The sequence below is a fragment of the Loxodonta africana genome, chromosome 3 (genome assembly GCF_030014295.1).
Source record: "Loxodonta africana isolate mLoxAfr1 chromosome 3, mLoxAfr1.hap2, whole genome shotgun sequence".
NCBI lineage: Eukaryota > Metazoa > Chordata > Mammalia > Proboscidea > Elephantidae > Loxodonta > Loxodonta africana.
The window spans coordinates 125,340,437-125,359,078 of NC_087344.1; the positions used below are offsets into that span (position 1 = coordinate 125,340,437).

General features: G+C 34.3%; 1 protein-coding gene across 12 annotated transcripts in view; it reads left to right on the forward strand.

Annotated features, from left to right (window-relative positions):
• Positions 1–18,642, forward strand: part of ADGRL2 (adhesion G protein-coupled receptor L2) — a 206,363-nt gene that overhangs the window by 37,937 nt on the left and 149,784 nt on the right. The gene's annotated exons all lie outside the window — the stretch shown is intronic.

Consider the following 18,642-nt stretch of genomic DNA (forward strand, 5'->3'; position numbering starts at 1 on the left):
AAATACATTAATCTTATAGTATCTGTGAAGAACATAAAAACTCTGTAATGTAATGTAAAGTATAATGGACTTTTTTAAGTCCTAATTAAATGTATTTGAAAATGTTTTAAATTTTTCAAACTGCTTTCATATGTATTTTTAAAAGATCCTATTTATGCACGTTAATAAAGTGGTAATAGGTGGAGAAAAAGAGGCATATTGTCAGCTAATAGATAATAACTAGTGTCAAAATGTTAACATTTTAATTTTGCAGAAAAAACTTTATTTGAATTGCTTGTTCCATAGTTTCATTATTTTATCCTTGCCCTATAGGCTTTTACATTTAATATATTGAGATAAAATAGTAACATAATTTAATAAATAACCAAAATCCGTTGCAATCGAGTCAGTTCCGACTTGAACCACCCTATAGGACAGAGTAGAACTGCCCCATAGGAGCAGCTGGTGGGTTTGAACTGCCAACCTTTTGGTTAGCCGCTGAGCTCTTAACTGCTGTGCCACCAGGACTCCCATAAATAATAAATTTAGGAATTTAGAAATATTTATGAAATACCAATCTGTATTCAGAAAGTAAACAACGTTCACTTGGATTTAAATCACAGTGGAAAAATTTCAAATAGGTTATTTTATTTTCAGATGATACTGCAAAAAAAAAAAAATACTGTATTTTTATATATACTGCTCTTTGCATCAGATCGAAAGATATGTTAAGTCTAACGTTAAAAAGTGGTATGTCTGAGTGAATAGCGCTGTAATGATAAAAACAAGCAGGAACTGACTTTAATAAGAATTTCTGGCTTGGGTTGTTGTGAAAATCTGTGTATAGCCTGCAATTTTGCATCTGGTTTTGGGGGGGAGGTCTAACTAAATACCTGCTGTTACGTTTGAATGTTTTTATACATTTAAAAAAGATTCCAGGTGTGGACCAATGGCTCATTAGTCCACATAATGAAAAATTTCTCAATCAAGATAGAGAGCACTTTGCTGGCACGGTAGCTTAACTCAGCGGGGGGCTAGCAAACAGAGACTTTTTCATGAGATGCTGCAGTTTTATTTCTAGTGTCACCTATCAGGTCAAGATTCATATCTACTGTTAAGAGAAACTTCATTTTGGGGACATCAGGCCAGGGGGTGTTGCTTTTGAAGCAGTTCCCTCCTACTGGTGAAAAGAACCTGGGGAGAACCCACACTGCCAACTGCAAGAGTATACTTGTACACAGTTAATGCACACTGTTCGAACATTGATCCAACATCACACGGGCTTGTCTTAGAAAAGTTTTATGTGGCGTGAAATCCTCTATTGTCAGAACACCTGTAGAGGAAACCAATCAAAGTTAGGTATGAGTGTGCGGGAAAGAAGATATAAATTTAGCCATCCAGCCATTAAGTTTCTCCTGCACCTTTGCAGAGTTGTTACCTTTTTAAAATTTATTGAGATGAGCTTTTTTTTTTTTTTTTTTTAACAGTTCCTCTGTTCTTGTTGGTAAACTCAGGTTTCCTAGGTGCTTTCCTCCCTCCTCCTTCATTTATTGAGAAACTAAAGTGAACCAGGTGTTTAGGATGCAAAAATGTGCAAGGCACAGTTCCTGATCTTGAGCTCCTGGTCTTGGGCAGGGGTTGAAACCCCAAATACCTGTTGTGGGCAATCAGCTGAAGTAACGAGTTTAGCAGGCCAGACAGGATCTGCAGCAGATAGGAGGGTGTTTGCTCATGGACCCGGTTGCTGTTCCAGTAGTTAATTCTAGCCTTGCTGGGCTTTTGACTTTTCAGTAGGAATCCCCTCTTAGATTTTTGAGTAGGGGCAACCTAATTCAGATTTTTTTTTTTTTTTTTTTGAAGAAGCAAGCCTGTGTATCATTGTCAGCCATAGGCCATGCCTTTCTTTTCAAAGCTTTCCTGTTTACAGTAGTGATACTTTCTCTACATTTCATCATGAATTTTGGTTTCCTTGTGTTCTTTCACTGCCTTGGACCAGAAAAAACATGAATCATCAATACATGCTTACTTTGGTATACGATTTTAAAGGTTTAATGTAATTTTTGACTTGTTTTATATCTGTAAATATATCAGGAAAATTTCCAAATTTGCAAGAAAGTCTTATTTGTTATATATACAAACATTATAAATATGTCATATTTTATGTGCATATCCAAAAACAAATCACTAAACATTTCTTAAGTTTTACCATGGTAAATGCTAATTTTGTTGTTGTTAGGTGCCCTCGAGTCAGTTCCGATTCATAGTGACCCTAAATGCTAATTATATAAAGGTTTAATAGAATTAGCTTGCACTGTCTGTAAGAATCAAAATTTTGCAAAGTAGGGACAATGGTTTATGTGTTCTTAAATTTTTTTCTCCCCTGTGTATTTTTGACAATTGTTTAGAATTTCCAGGTAAACAATGGATTTAAAAAACAAAACAAAAAAATTTTTTTATCATGTTTTAGGTAAAAGTTTACACAGCAGATTCGGTTCCCCTTTTAACAATTTTTGTACATATTGTTTCGTGACATTGGTTAATGTTTTTCACAGTGTGTCAGCATTCTCATTATTTTCATCCTGTTTGTTCCTGTTTCCATTAATCTAACTTGCCTGTCCCTCCTTACCTTTGCATCTTTGTTGAAGGGTAAATGTTGATCATTGGGTCTTATATAATTGATTATTTAAGGGAGCATGGCAGGGTCACTATGAGTCGGAATCGACTCGACCGCAATAGGTAGGTTTTAGGTACTCATGGGTGATAGTGTTTATTTTATAAGCCAATCTATTATTTGGATGAAAGGTGACTCCTGGGAGGGGCTTCAGTTCCAATTTCAAAGGTATCTTAGGGCAGTAGTCTCAAGGGTTCCTCTGGTCTTTGTCAGTCTAAACAATGGATTTTAAAGACTAAACTTTCAAAGTATTTTGTAAACTTTCCTTAGACATTATTTTATTCCTGGAAAAGTAACCTCTCAACCCCTTCAAAAATCAGTTTTGTTGAGAAACTGGTGTGCTTTGATTCCTTTGGCCAATTTTTATAAGCATAGTAACCCACTGTGGAATCGTGTATCAGTAAGTAGAAAAGTAAATTGAATTTTTATGTCCTACAGAATTAAATTATGCTATATAATGGAGCTCTGGCAAGCAGAAATCAGACATATGAAGGCTTGGTTGAATGACAAGTTACAAATAATAGCAGCTCTTCAGCAAAAGTCAGTAATAGGAATTTTAGGTTGAATTCCTTATGTAGTGAGTATGTAATTAGAGTTCATTAGTCAAAATTTTAGTTAATTAACTCAAATTACATTGTTGCTTATCCTTCTTTCAAAGAAAAATATTATGCCAGATATAAAATAGAAATGAATATTATGATTTCTGCTTTAAATATTTATTTTATACAAATCAAGATAACATAAGAACATAGCTGTAGAAATACTATCTTGCCAGTTTTTAATGTACTTTTTAGTTCTCCAGGCACATTCTACAGTGGGTTTTTTGAGTTAATGATATCTTACTCAAAATTGATGTATGACTGTAGGGTCTTTTCACTAACTGGGTGGCATAAAAAGGCAGATGTAGGGATAAATATGAATTAGATAAAACTGTTTTTAGCATATAAATATTTCCTTCAGAGTGGTTTTTAATTTGCTGGAAGGGATAGTAGCTTTGTTCTCAAAAGTTACATTTAAGAAAGATTAAAATAACTGAGAACACTATAGCCATTGATGCTTTTTTTTTTTCATTCATTCTTTTGTTCGTGCACACATAAAATAAAATGTATTCCTTTAATCATGAATACACATATACATAATATGGCACAGTGACAGAAATATGTTTATTTTCTTTTGTTCATTGATGCAAGTGCCTAGAACAATGCCTGGCATATAAAAACCTGTTGCTGTTGAGTTGATTCTGACTCGACAGAATCAAGTCAACTCCTGTAGGACAGAGTAGAACTGCCCCCATAGAGTTCCCAAGACTGTAGTCTTCATGGAAGTGAACTGCCGCATCTTTATTTCGTGGAGTGGCTGATAGTTTTGAACCGCTGACGTTTCAGGGCGTACCTGAGCGCTTAATCACTACACAACCAGGGCAACTTGCCTGGCATATAGAAAACAATTAGTCAGTATCCATCATGACAATTATATAAATCTTTGAAGATGTTCATAGTAGTGAGGCAGTCAACAATAAGGAGTTTTAGCACAAGGTGAGAAGTGCCATGATGATGATATTCACAGAGGCATCTGGAGAAGGGGGTGTTGGAGTGGGTGGGGAGGAGGGTGTATGTCAGGAAAGGCTTCCGGTTGGAAGTGAGAATGATGCTTGTGCATCTCAATCTGAAGATAAGCTGAATAAAGTAGGCAAAGGGAATGGTGAGTATGGTGGAGAAAAGGTGTGTGGTGAGAGAACAGCATGGATATGAAATAAAGTATTGTCATGGTTCTCAACTTGAGGTGCCACAGAATCACCTGAAAGGGCTTGTTTAAAACAGATTTCTGATGAAGTAGGTCTGGGGTGGGGTCCAAGCATTTGTATTCCGACAAATTCTGGGCGATGCTCTGCAGCACGCCGAGAACCCCTGCAATATTGTTTGTGTGTGGGTGGTTGAGGTGAGGGGTAAGGGTGCATGAGTGTGGATATAAATAAAACTTTTTTTGTATTTTTTTTTGGGGGGGAAAAATTATGATTTGATTCACTATGACTCAGAAGACAGTAACGAGTTACATACTGGGAGTTACTTAACTATACCTTTCCGAGATGCTCTTTATTCTTCTGATCAGTCTTCAGAGGTACCTGAAAAAATCAGACCTCCTCTTCTAAACCTCCACTTAGTCTTATAGACCAGAATAAAAACATGGGTCAGATTTGACGTAGGTTACAGAAGTGTAGCATATTTAGCCTTTCTTCTGTGTCTGTAATAAGTCCTAGTATTTTTTATATTAAGATACATTTTTTAATCAAGGAGACATAAACCATATTACTTTCCTTGGGCATAATTTTAGGCTTCTAAAAAAGAGTATTTTTTTTTTAAACTACTGATAATATACTGAAAAAGGAAAAAAACTATTTTGAAAACTTGGCTTCAGATTAGGCGAAAACAACATATTTTTGTTAAGGTTAAATGGTATATTTTCAGAACCTCATAAACTCTTACTTCATTTTTGTCCCTTTGCATTGTGATAACCTTGTTCTTGTTTTCATTGGGAACAACTACATGACCATTGCTATGATAAGGCTGAATTGACTTGCTGTAGGGGTTTAGATTTCCTAGCCTAGCAAAATTGACTACTTTTGTTCATGTCAGTCTATTTGATTAGTTGAAGGCTAGGAGGTAAATTTTCAGTAAGGTACATGGGGATTTGGCAGTATGACTCCTATTAAACTTAATGAGAGTCACAACTCCCATTAAATTAATGGAAATTGTACAGCATATTTGTGTTTGCTGCATAGCAAATGTAACCTTATTTTTTAAATTCACAAGTTATGCAAATTAGCATGCTTTTAAAACAGGGCATAAGTATTTTCTTAAATGATTTTATTTATAAAATTTTTTTAGTGTAGAAAATTGTGATTTTACCCCTTAAGAAAGTACTTAACTATATCGCTTTTAGGAGGTTTTAAATATTCTTTGTTGTTATATGGGTGTAACCTAATTTGATTGCTGCAGCTTTCTTCATAGGTAGTGATATAATTCAGCTTAAAAAATACAAATATTAAAGTCATTTACAAATTACACATATGATGTTGCTCCTTATAGTGCAAAAACCAAATGCTATATGGTATCACTACTGAGATTCAAGAGCTTTTCTGAATCTGACTCAAAGTTGAAAAAAAAAAAATAAAAATGCTTAATAGAATGCACTGGCATCTTTTAAACTGCGAATTTGGAATATACTTGGGTCATCTTATATGGCAGTGTTTGGTGTAAAATAGCCGCCATATTTATTAAATGAAGATGAAGTTAAAATGTTTGGTCATTGATATATTTTTTCCTTCCCACTTTTCCTCCCATTTTCTAATCTTGCTTCTTCTCTAGTCATAAAAAAGGTTTTGTGACCCATAATCTCTGTTGATTCACCAATAGGTGTTTCATTGGAATGAGTATTGTAAATATGTCACTCACAATAGCCACCCAGTAGACCTCAATAACGTTATATTGCTTGGCTGTTTAATTTTTGTAAACCTTCATTTTCTGATAGAAAAGACCACATTAAATATTTAATAAATAAGTCTGTTATTATGAAATAATAATTTGCTAAAAGTTAAAGAACTTGTAAACTTACCCATACTGGTGTATATTTTTTTTAAATATCGCTTTTACGTGCATATTAGGCATTTACCACATTTATTGTTATATTTTGTAAGAATCAATAAGTGTAGTAAAGGTAGCTTAATCAAAAGCACAGGAGGCATTTTCAACTGTCCTTTTGCAGAACTGTACTTTTGTTAATGACTCATTTATTTCAGTTCTGAGGAAGCTCTTATTTTTTTGAAATAGTATGCCTTTTTACTTTTTTATACACAAGTTGTGGCATTAGAAATAAGATAAAACAAGTGGTTGAGTACAGTCCATCTGAGTATTAATGCAGAACTACTAGTATGTCTTGAAGACCGATTTATCTGCTATGTTAGTAAGGGAATGTCTTACTGAAACATAAGCTCGGTGTACCCTGTGGTGCTCTTTATTTTCTTTTCACCTCCTCTGCATGACAGAGAAGGACATGTGACAGCCGTGCAGGCTACATATATTAGACAACATCAGTGTGGATTAGTGAATATCTCATGACATCTTTCAACCTTGTTCTTGAATTCCTTTTGTTAACTTGACAGAAGTGATTCCAAGAGAATACCTAGCCCTGGCCTTGGGAGATCTCTTGGTTAAAATGTAAAGTTGAGAAGGGAATTCCATACTAGAGCTACAGGAAAGAAAAACATTTATAATAGCTCTTTATCAGCTAGGGACTCTCCTGAGTTTGCCTTTTAGGTTGCCGTTATTCTTGCTCTGAGGGGTTGTTTTTCTTACAAGCAATTTTTTTTCCTTTTGATTTTGAGTGTAATACATCCTTGTGGTGGTGGTGTTATGTTATTAGGTTCCATTGAGTCCTTCTGACTCACAGCGACCTTATGCGCAATAGAACAAAACACTGCCCAGTCCTAACCCCGTGATAGAAATGATAGAAAAAAAAAAAATCGTTAAGATAAAAATTTAAAATTCTTTGTAATTCCATGACCTCGATATCACTACAGCACGTTTCCTTTTTGTCTTTTTTTAATACCCATGCTTGGTTTTATGGATAAAACTAAACTATATATAAAACAAAATTAGGTTATTTATTTTATATTATCATAAGCTGTATTACTATGTCATTATATGCTTAGATAATGGATTTTAGCAATGGCATCCAATTCATCACATATATGCCAAAAATGATTTAATTGCTTCCCTTTCCCTTACTGATTTTTTGTACTTGTTTAATTTCTTGCAAGTATTGTATAAGTAAAATAAGTATCCATCTATATAAATCTTCTCTTCGATATCTGATTATTTCCTGAGACTTGAATTCTGGTTATTATATCAGAGATGTGGACATTTTCCAAATTGGGTTTTCGGAAGGATTGTACCAGTATTCACTAGGATTAGCAGTGTGTGAGAGTACATACTCTACATACTTGACCAGCACTGATTTTAAATGTAAAAAGTCACTGACACTTTGTTATGTGAAAAAAGATACCCGATTATAATTTGACCGGTTTGTAATTTGGTGGCTCCTTGTGAGGAAAAGAACATAGATTTACTTACTGGCCACTTGTAATTTGGAATTTTTTTATTCACTACGTCCATTTTTCTGTTTGTGTTGCTACTGCTTTTCTTACTTTTTACAACTCATTGATGATAATACCCTTTTGTTGCTATAAAAAAATATTCCAGTATTCCTTTTATTTTCTACTGCTCAGTTTTTAAATAAAATTTCAAATGTAAAAGAGAAGATTTTGTAATTTGGCATGAATTACACGGATTTACCAGTGATTAAGCTTTGTGTTTATAAATTTATCACATTCCTTCTTTCTTTACTTTTTGATGTATTGCTAATTTCTTTTGTGAGATCTTCCATTATTTTTATGTTTAGAAATTCACCATATTGGGATCAGTTAAATTTTTATTAACTTGCATTTTTCTGTAACTCTTTTAAATTTCGTTTGAATTGCTAATCCATCAGGAATTAACTTTGCCATAAGGTGAGAAGTATGGTCTTCAGTTCATTTATTTAAAATGAGATGAACCAATAATCAAACCATCTGGTATGGATCAAGTTTTAACTAACAATGTAGGTGAAGTTGGGACACACCCGGATTAGAAGTGGATGATGGACATTAAAGAAAAACAGAAGAAAGAAAAAGAAATGAACACCCTTTGTATCTATACATATTGGAGTATGGGTGAAAATGTCATAGTTCTTCTGATTCCATCAGTATATCAGTGCTCTCCTCTACTTAAATAATTGCCTTTTGCATCTAGTCTTCTTAATGAAGTTTATTTTAAAGAGATTTTTGTTGTTGTTGTTATATAGTCTAAAGAAAGGGAGAAAGAGAGAGAAAAGGATAGGTATGAATGAGGAACATTGTTACCATGATTAAAATATCCCATACGAAGATAAAAGTCTGCATTTTAGAAATTTAGGAGTTTGAAGAAACATAAGGAGTTGTCTGGAAAAACAGAAGAATTCAGATAAAGCAAAGTTTCATTTTTATATGGGTTTAATATAGAAAGGGTATTTAAGTAAAGTTCTCATTTATTATGCTGTTTATTTATAGGATGCCTCTTAACTCTTGCCTTGTGCTTATCTCTGTCCAGTTGGTATGTGCTTACATGTGTACTAATTGTTAAATATCTCTTTCCTTAATTACTATTATTATTTTTTCTCCCTTGTATTAAAATTTAAGCCAGGTGGTATATGTGCCTAATATTAAATTCAGGTTTTGGTTTCCAACCAACCCATTGCCCTTGAGTCAGTTCTGATTCGTATAGGACAGAGTAGAACTGCACCATATGGTTTCCAAGGAGTGCCTGGTGGATTGGAACTACCAACCTGTTGGTTAGCAGCCGTAGCTCTTAACCACTATGCCACCAGGGTTTCCAGAGTTTTGGTTAGAGGCACCATAATTTAATAAGAGTCAGGGACTTGGGAACCTTACTTAAACATTAGAAAAGGTGGACAGGGTATTGCTAGTGGTAGTGCAGAGAGCCTCTTGGGTTTTAAGAGACTATTTTTATATATAGAATGCTGTGGCGAAGTGATGATGACAGATGATCTAAAAAATTGATAAGTAGAGCAAAGGAGACTGGTGGTGTAGATTCAGTATATTCCACTACGTAAAGTTTTTTTTTGTAATTTTCTTTTTTGGTTGCCTTTGGTGGACATGTTGGATACTTAAATTTGTTTCCAGGCAGAAGAAGAGGAAATGGGATCCAGTGTGGAAAGGCTCACCTTGGAAATGGGAGAGACTGTTTATTATTTATGATCCAGGGAGATGAGGATTCAGGAAGAGAAGTGTTAAGGAGGAAAAGAAATTTGAGAGAGGTCATGCTATATGGTTTTAATCATTTTATTAATCTAGAATGTACTCCTTAAAATTTAACCCATGTATAAATCACTTCAGGTCTTGTTAAAATGTGGATTCTGTTTCAGTTATCCGGGATGGGCTTGGAGGGTCTATATTTTTCATATGCTCTGTGGTGACACTGAGATTGCTGGTTCAGGGGAGGACATCTGTATCATGGGGTTTTAGTTATTAATATGTTTAGTGTCAAAAATCAGATTTTGCTAGACAGTAATTTCTACTATTGCAAATTAAGATTTGTTTCTTACCAAAACAACATAGTTGAAGTATAGAAATATCATCATTTTCAGTTCTATAACTCATTTTTATTTGGAAGAACTTTACTGAACAAGTTTATATTTTGTTACACTTCTAATCCTGTTTTATATGCTTTCTGTTGACCTTTATCTGATGATTTGTTTTGAAAATTCCCTGAGTAACAGTACAGGCTGACCCTTTCTCCCTAATGTATTACCCTCTATTCCGCATTGAGCTGCTCTACTTTCAATTTATCTTACTTGGAAACATTATTTTTAATAGCATTTTAATGCAAATATGTTTTTTAATTATTTTCAGTAATACTATAAAATCATGGAATCCAAAATATACATGGCTTAATTTAAACAATTTAGGAAAAGTACATTTTTATTTTATAATACCATTTTCAAAATCAGGATATATTTAAAAGAACTAAGAATTGTTTTAATTTATACTTCAGTGTTAATACCCTCACATGTAAGCACCATGAAAGAGCATAGGATGGGGATACTTGATTATAAATTGGTCATCAAAGATAGCTCAAGATATTTTGTCTGCTTAAGGTCATCTAGTGCTTTTTCTACTCTGCACTATTAGATGTAATAAAAAAAAAGATTTCTTTTTAGGAGTGGACATAATCTCCTTTTGCTTTTTCTGTTAAATGTATAGATAGGTTACTGATAAAATTTAACTTTAGTTTTGTTAAATAAAATTCACAAAGCCAAATAAGAAATGAATAAGTAAATAGCAAATTTTAAACTAAAGATAATTCCTTATTGGTATATTAGTGGTAAAAATGGTTTTTATTTTTGTTTTCAATAATTCAAGAATTGTAGACTTGGAATCATAACTTGGAGATTAGTAGTACCAAAAATTTTCACTTTACGGATAAAGAAAGTAAAGTCTGCAAAGATAGTCCCAGTTCTACTTACTGCCAATCCATTCTCTTTCTGTAAAACTTTATATTTAGCCTCAGATTATTGGTGTATATTTTCCTATGTCATGAAGGTTGTCACTGAAGAATATTTAAAGTACATTTTAAAATATATTGCTTGACATTGTTTAATGATGAGCAAAGATTTTTCATTTTAAAGTTTTTAATACTGTTTCAGATTAAAAACTATATTAAATTGCCTTTTATAATACATAAAATGTATTACTGGAAGACGAATCATGCAGTTGAATTCAATGGATATATTTGAATTACGGCGTTGGTGAAGAATATTGAATATTCCACGGACTGCCAAAAGAACGAACAAATCTGTCTTGGAAGAAGTACAGCCAGAATGCTATTTAGAAGTGAGGATGATGAGACTTTGTCTCACATACTTTGGACATGTCATCAGGAGAAGGATATCATTCTTGGAAAAGTAGAGGGTCAGTGAAAAAGAGGAAGACCCTCAACGAGATGGATTGACATAGTGGCTGCAACAGTGGGCTCAAACATTGTGAGGATAGTGCAGGACCAGGCAGTGTTTTGTTCAGTTGTCTGTAGGGTTGCTGTATGTTTGAACTGACAGGACAGCACCTAACAACAACAACAGCAATCTTGCTAACCGTCAACAAGTAAGAATGCACACTCTGTTAACAATAAAATCAAAGATATTTATTGAAGGCTCAAGACAGTTCGAACTGGGGACACATCTGATCTCACGAAGTGAAACCAAATGCTCCAACATGGTGGAGCTACAGAGGCATTTTTTTGCAGTAAAATACAACATTTTGATTGGAAGTTGCAAGGTGAGGTAAGCAAGAGGTAGGAAAACTTGAAATAGGGGCTTTACAGTGATTGGTTAGAAACATGAATGTGGGCTACTTGGATTGGTTAGTTTAAATACATGACTAAATGAGGAAGTTTCCAGAGTGGTCACAAGGTAATTATCTTAAAACATTTCCTGAGGGCTGTTAAGGGATTTCTGATAAGGGTCTTGTGTCAAGACCTTCTTTTAGGACCAGTCTATCCATATCGTCAGCTTAACACAGAGGAAAACATTTCCTTTGTTTTGTACTTAAGTGAATGATGTGGATAATATTGGAAAGAACGGGAATTCCAGAACACTTAATTGTACTCATGTGGAATGTGTACATAGACCAAGAGGCAGTTTATTTGGACAGAACAAGGGGATATTGTGTGGTTTAAAATCATGAAAGGTGTATGTCAGGGTTTTATCCTTTCACCATACTTTTTCAATCTGTATGCTGACCACAATCCGAGAAGGCAGGGTATATGAAGAATGTGACATCAGGACTGGGGGAAGACTAGTTAACAATTTGCGGTGTGCAGATGACACAACCTTGCTTGCTAAAAGTGAAGAGGGCTTGAAGCATTTACTGATGAAGATCAAAGACTGCAGCCCTCAATATGGATTGCACCCCCGCATAAAGAAAACAAAAATCCTCACAACTGGACCAATAAGCAACATCATGATAAATGGAGAAAAGAATGAAGTTGTCTAGGATTTCATTTTACTTGGATCCACAATCAATGCCCATGGAAGCAGCAGTCAAAAAATCAAATGATGTATTACATTGGACAAATCTGCTGCAAAAGGCGTCTTTAAAGATGTCACTTGTGCCTGACCCAAGCTAAGGTATTTTCAATCAAGTCATATGCATGCAAATTGCTGGACAGTGAATAAGGAAGACCAAAGAAGAATTGATGCATTTGACTTTTGATGTTGGAGAAGAATATTGAATACTCCGTAGACTGCTGGAAGAACTAACAGATCTGTCTTGGAAGAGGTGCGGCCAGAATGCTCCTTAGAAGGGAGGTTGGCGAGACTTCATCTCACATACTTTGGACATGTTATCAGGAGGGATCAGTCCTTGCAGAAGGACATCATGCTTGGTAAAGTAGAGGGTCAGGGAAAAAGAGGAAGACCCTCAATGAGATAGATTGTCACAGTAGCTGCAACAGTGGACTTAAATATAGCAACAATTATGAGAATCGTACAGGACTGGGGAGCATTTCTTTTTCTTGTACATAGGGTCTCTGTGAGTTGGAACTGACTAGAATAGCACCTAACACCACCCACCACCACCAACTGACAAATACAACAAAGGTCTGAAGGTTGCAAGGGAAATCCTTTGTTACGTACTTAAGTCTCTCTAAGGGTTTGATAGTGGCAAGGGAGATAAGGAAAGCTGAGATGGAGCTGGGATTCAGACCTGGGCTCATCATTCTGATATGAGTCAGTTGCCTCAATTTTGGAACTCTCACAGATAACTCTGCAACTTTCAAACAATTTTCAAAGGTTGTACAGAGACAGGCATATATTTTCTATAAAATACATGGAATTTTTCTTTGAATGTTCCAATTGTTGCTGAGACCAGTTAACTAATAGAAAATTGATAAACTATAGTAATTTTAATTTTTACTATATTTTGTTATCAGTTCACTCTAATTGTCAGTCATCATTCCCTCCTTCAGGTATAGGTTTTGGACATTCTGTTTTCCAGTTTCGTTTGTTTACGTCAGGAAGCTTGTTTAATCCTTTTCCTTTGTTTTAAAGTATAAGCAAATAGAGACCATCCCTTTTAGCTTTTAAAAGCTCTTAATTTTGTTGCATTAATGGCACTCACTGTAAATTCCATGATCCTGCTTTATTTACCAGAAAGCTTGTCTTTGAGAGCTGTCACTCTGTGCTTTCAACAGCGTTGTTAATTGACTGATAGCAAAGATCGGGTGGAAAACCTTTAGTGGCAAAAGACTGAGCATGTAGGTAAGACTCCAGTCTAAGGGCTGGTGAATCTTTGCCTTTTGATCCCATTTCTGTTTTCACTAAAATACTAAATACAGAGTAGAAGAACAAAGTGCATTTAAAATCATTCAGAAATGTTAAGCAACAATAAAACCCCGTAACCATTTAAATGACAGCAGCTGACTATTTGAATTAACTTTGTGTTTGGCTTAATTTGGGGCCCTAATTATTCCTAACTTACATGAGTAGATTTCAATTATAGTATCCTGCAGGGATTTGTAGCTAAGGCAACTAAAAGAAGCATTTTACATAAAGTACTTTTGTTCAACTGATAAGGCAAGTTAAAATGTAATGATAGAAAATTGAAACCCCTTTGACAAGGTCCAAACAAATGTTTCTAGTAATTTTGTTTAAAAAAAAAAAAAGAAGTAAATTTATTTTTAGACAATATTTTGGCCTTTTGGGAAGATTGACTTTATTGCAATACTAACAGATATGTCTTAAGATTACATATTGTAGTAAAGTAGTAAAATTTTAAAGATAAGGACATATTTGGGACAGTGAAACCTTCCTAAGTAATTTTTTAGCTTTATATAATTCTTAATGTACATTCTGACAGCATAGGTTTAAAAGAAAGACACAAATGAGTAACTTGAATGACTGACACCTGTATAATTCTGTATTTCCGAATGCATTTTTCTTCAGTGCAGGTCATTTACAGATTTGAAATGCTATATACTGAAAAGTACAAGGGTGTGCAGTATGCTTGGCATTGTGCGTGGTGTTAGTGGCAGACCCGATACGTAACTCGCCCTTCCTCAGTACTTATTTTCCCCACAGCAAGAACCTATATTAATTTTGAAGACTTTTTCAACACTGAAAGCTATTTTATGACTTAATTACTGGTTACTTTAGTTGCTACTTTGGTTCCTTACTAACCTGTATTTAAAAAAAAAAAAGACATTTGCTAGCATCGGTAGATTATTTAAGGCTTAATCATAATATTTCACTAGAGATTTATAGCTGGCTAATGGAGTCTTTTTTTAATGGAGTCTTGATAGCATAGTGGTTAAGAGCTCAGCTGCTAACCAAAAGGTTGGCAGTTTGAACCCAACAGCTTCTCCTTGGAAGCCCTTTAGGGCTGTTCTGCTCTGTCCTTTTGGGTCACTATGAGTTGAGATCAACTCAGTGGCAATGAGTTCGGTTTGGAGTTTTAATGGTCTAGTCTACTGAATGAAGTTAAGTGCCAGTAGCTCTGTTCTCTACCTGGTCTTCTCAGCACCTGGTTGTCCTCTACCCCCTTAATTCCTCTTTTTCCTCTTTCCTTCCCCTCTTCCCTGTCCTTCACCCCTTTTCAGAGTTTGAACATCTACTATGTGTTGCCCATTTTCTTTCTGGCCCTGTATTTCATTATTTCCTTTAATCTTGTCAAGCGTATGATCAGTTTTTCACTGAGTAAAACAAAATCTAAAAGTTTTAGGCTAATATTCAGAGACTTACACCTTTTGACCAGAAGGTAGGTTTTTTCCTCCTCATAACTTGCTTTTACATGTGACATAGCTCTAGCCAAGCTGTATTACAAATTGTTTGTTAAAAGCACTGCTAGGAAATTGACCTTCTACATATTTAGTTCCTATTTGTTCCTTAGGATACTCTTCAAAAGCTACCACCTTTAGGAAATTTTTTTCTCATATAAGAGGTATTCCTCTCAGTTTGTATAGCTTCACAGTAATATAGTAAGCCACTAGACACATGTGGCAATTGAGCACTTAAAATATGGCTATGACTAAAGTAAGACTTTTTATTTTATTTCATGTCAATTAACTTATATTTAAATATATATGCTAGTTTTCTATTTTTATGTAAGGCTTTTCTCTTTCGTTACCTTCCTTATATGCTTTTAGTGAGTTCCTTTTGATCAGGAGCCATGTTTTATTTCTTTCCGAATTTTCATAGTTCTGAGGCACTCAGAAAAATATTTGAATTAATTGAGAAGCACATTCAAGGAGTTAGTACCAAAAGAACATTTTAAATATAAACATTATTCATGGGGCATTAGTTTCACTAATGAACACCTGAAAATCATATGATGAGCTTGTGACCATAGAAAAGAAACAAATGTAGGTACATGCATCATGTGCAGCTCACAGGAATAGAGTCTCTGGGATTAACAGTTTAATATGTTTAAATAGGAGTCCCCGATCGGCACAAACAGTTAAGAGTTCTGCTGCTAACTTAAAGGCTGGATGTTTGAGTTCAGGAGGTGCTTTTGAAGAACGGCCTGGCAATCTACTTCCAAAAGATCACAGCCATTTAAGACCCTGTGCAGCACAATTCTGCTCTGAAGCACATGGCGTCACCTTGGGTTGGGATTGACTTGGAAGGCTACTGGTACTGGTATACTTTAAGTACATTTTCAGAGTTAATAGCAAACCAAGTTATCGACTGTAGCCTCAGTTTTTAACAATAATTTGGTAGTTCTTTACTTACCTGGATTTTAATAAGCTAAATCTAAGTAAACTAATGTTGGTTTCTATTCCCTAAATCAGAGCTTCCTCCTAGAAATCTAGTAATTGAACTAAGCTGATAAGACATTTGTTATCTAACCTTGGTCTTTTATGTGGTTAAAGGAGATGCTTTGGGAGATAATTATGAAGGAATCAGTTTCAAAAATGATGGGTAATGAATATTTCCAGACATTTAGAAAATTCTTGTGATCTTGTCTTTTGAATGTCTTCTTTAGATAACTAGAAAATCCTTCTCTGATTTTAACTTAGACCTAAGAAGGAAAAAATTTTATCCTCATAGTGAGTAATGATGGTTTATTGTAATGATATTTTACATAGACATACATAACACTCAACAGTATATTAGTTTTTTGGTTAATATGTTTTTAATGACTTTCTTATTAGTGTTAAAACTTTATACCAATAGCTTGTAATATTGAAATTAATTGCTTTCTTAGCAGAATCTTCATAGAAATTTTTTCTGTTAAGCATGGAGTAGAAATTGAGGTAAATACACAGTACAACTAAAGGATATACTTTCTATATTTATTAATTTTGAAGAAAAAAGCTTTTGACTTAGAAGGGAGAATTAAAAAAAACACTGTAATTTATACTTGTACTAAATATTCTAGCCTTACATACTTTATAATTGAAACGTTTTCCTCAGAAAACTTAAAAAGTTTTCATTGACATGCTCCGCATTGATTTGCTTCTCAGCCTCACATCTAATACTTTATTACCACTTCCTGTTTTGTAACAATAATCATATCTGTCAGTTTGAACCATTATTGTATCAAACTTAGTCCCTGAATGGTTTATCTTTATTTTAGGAAATTCAGTCTGTTGTTAGAATGAAAGTTGGCACCACTGAAAATAATTGAGAAGAAGGTGTTACTATTTCTTAGGACAGATCTGAAAGTAGAGCTCCAGATATGGTTGAGCAGTGCTTATGTTACTAGAATGACTGAAGAATCTAGGCTGACTACCTAGAAGGAGAGAGTATGGCATGTTATGGCGAGGGCTATTTATGAATATAGCCTGATATATATGTGGAAAAAAGGTAACATAACCAGTAATACAACATACTTCATATTTGTTATTTATGGAAGCAGGGAATAAGAAAGTGTAAAATTTATAGTTTTTTGAATGTGTACTGTTGACTTAATTGCCTTTTTGTAATACTTCTTCAAAATAATGATCATATGAAGATATTGGGAGGAAAATAAAACCTGTTTGAATTTGAGATTACATATACGCTGGCAGTTAAAATTTCTCATCCTCTCTTTTTATTTAGCATTTGCAAACGGGTACCCAGCTTACCATAGTGCCTCTGTCTCTCGCTTCCTTTCTCTCTCTGTATTGAGAAAGAAAATACAAGTAAATTCTATGTTTAGTAGTACGGTGTACTTTCATGCTTTTGTCAGCTAAGAAGTACCTTACTATGGAAATAAAGATACACTGACATAGTGGAAAATTTTACAACTTCATTGAATTGTTCCTTTACTGTACTTAAGAAAATTTTATTGTTATCTACTCTGCTTGACGAGCTGAAACTTTAAATTTACCCTATGAAGATTTTTTTTTTTTAAATGGTGTAGTAGAAAAACGTACCCAGCCGTCAGTCAGTTCCAAGAGTGAAGAAGGCAGATGCAGCTGCTCTAGAGGAGAGGGTCTGGTTGGTGAATAAAAAATGCATGTCAGCATTTCGACACTGCATTCTTTTGGGGGTATCTGTTATCACTGAATAGGAAACTCTTTCAAATTGACAGGGAGACAGAATCTTATGCTGAATATGTAAATTGGAATTATCACATCTAGCAGTTCCCTTCACCAGGTGCGGGCTAGGAGCTTCGATTCTGTTCTAATGTCGAGCGAGTGCCAGTAGTTGTATTTGCTAATTATCCCCCATCTCTTCCAGGGTATAGTATCTTTTTTTTAAGTAAACAACTTGCCCCAGGTGTTTTTAGGAATGCCTAGCAGGACACTGCAAAACTGCAGGTGCTCATGTGGCAATAGGATGCTGCCTAGAACACTGAAAACATCTCTATCCATCTGTGTGGAAAAGATTATTGCTTTCAAGGGTTTTACTCCTTAATATACCGAGAACAATACTTTTCAATATTTTGTTGTTCCTGAGATACTGGTTAGGGCAAAATGTGGGGGCTGGTATTTTTAAGAAAGTTAGAACACTTAATTAGACCTTATGTTTGAGCCTCTGGGGAAAAAAAAAAAAACTTTATGATTTGCAATTTATGTGACTAAGCCGCGAAGTTTTCAAAGATTCTGTATAGTGAAAATAAATCAAGTGTTTAATAAAGGGATATTTAAGATGTTTTATGTTTTCCTTTCTTATATTTGATCCTACTGGAAAGATTTATACCTACATGACAATAATTTTTTCACTTTTTTTTCCCAGTAAATTCTTAATATAGTGCTATGATGTTTGAAAATAAAATTCAGAATTTTATGCTTTTAAGAATTTATATCACAAGCTGTTGCTAAGTACTGCTGAAGTTAATTTGTACGTGAAGCATTTTTAATATATGTTACTTTTTTGGGAAATTTAATAACTTGGATCACAAAATTATCCTTTAATTA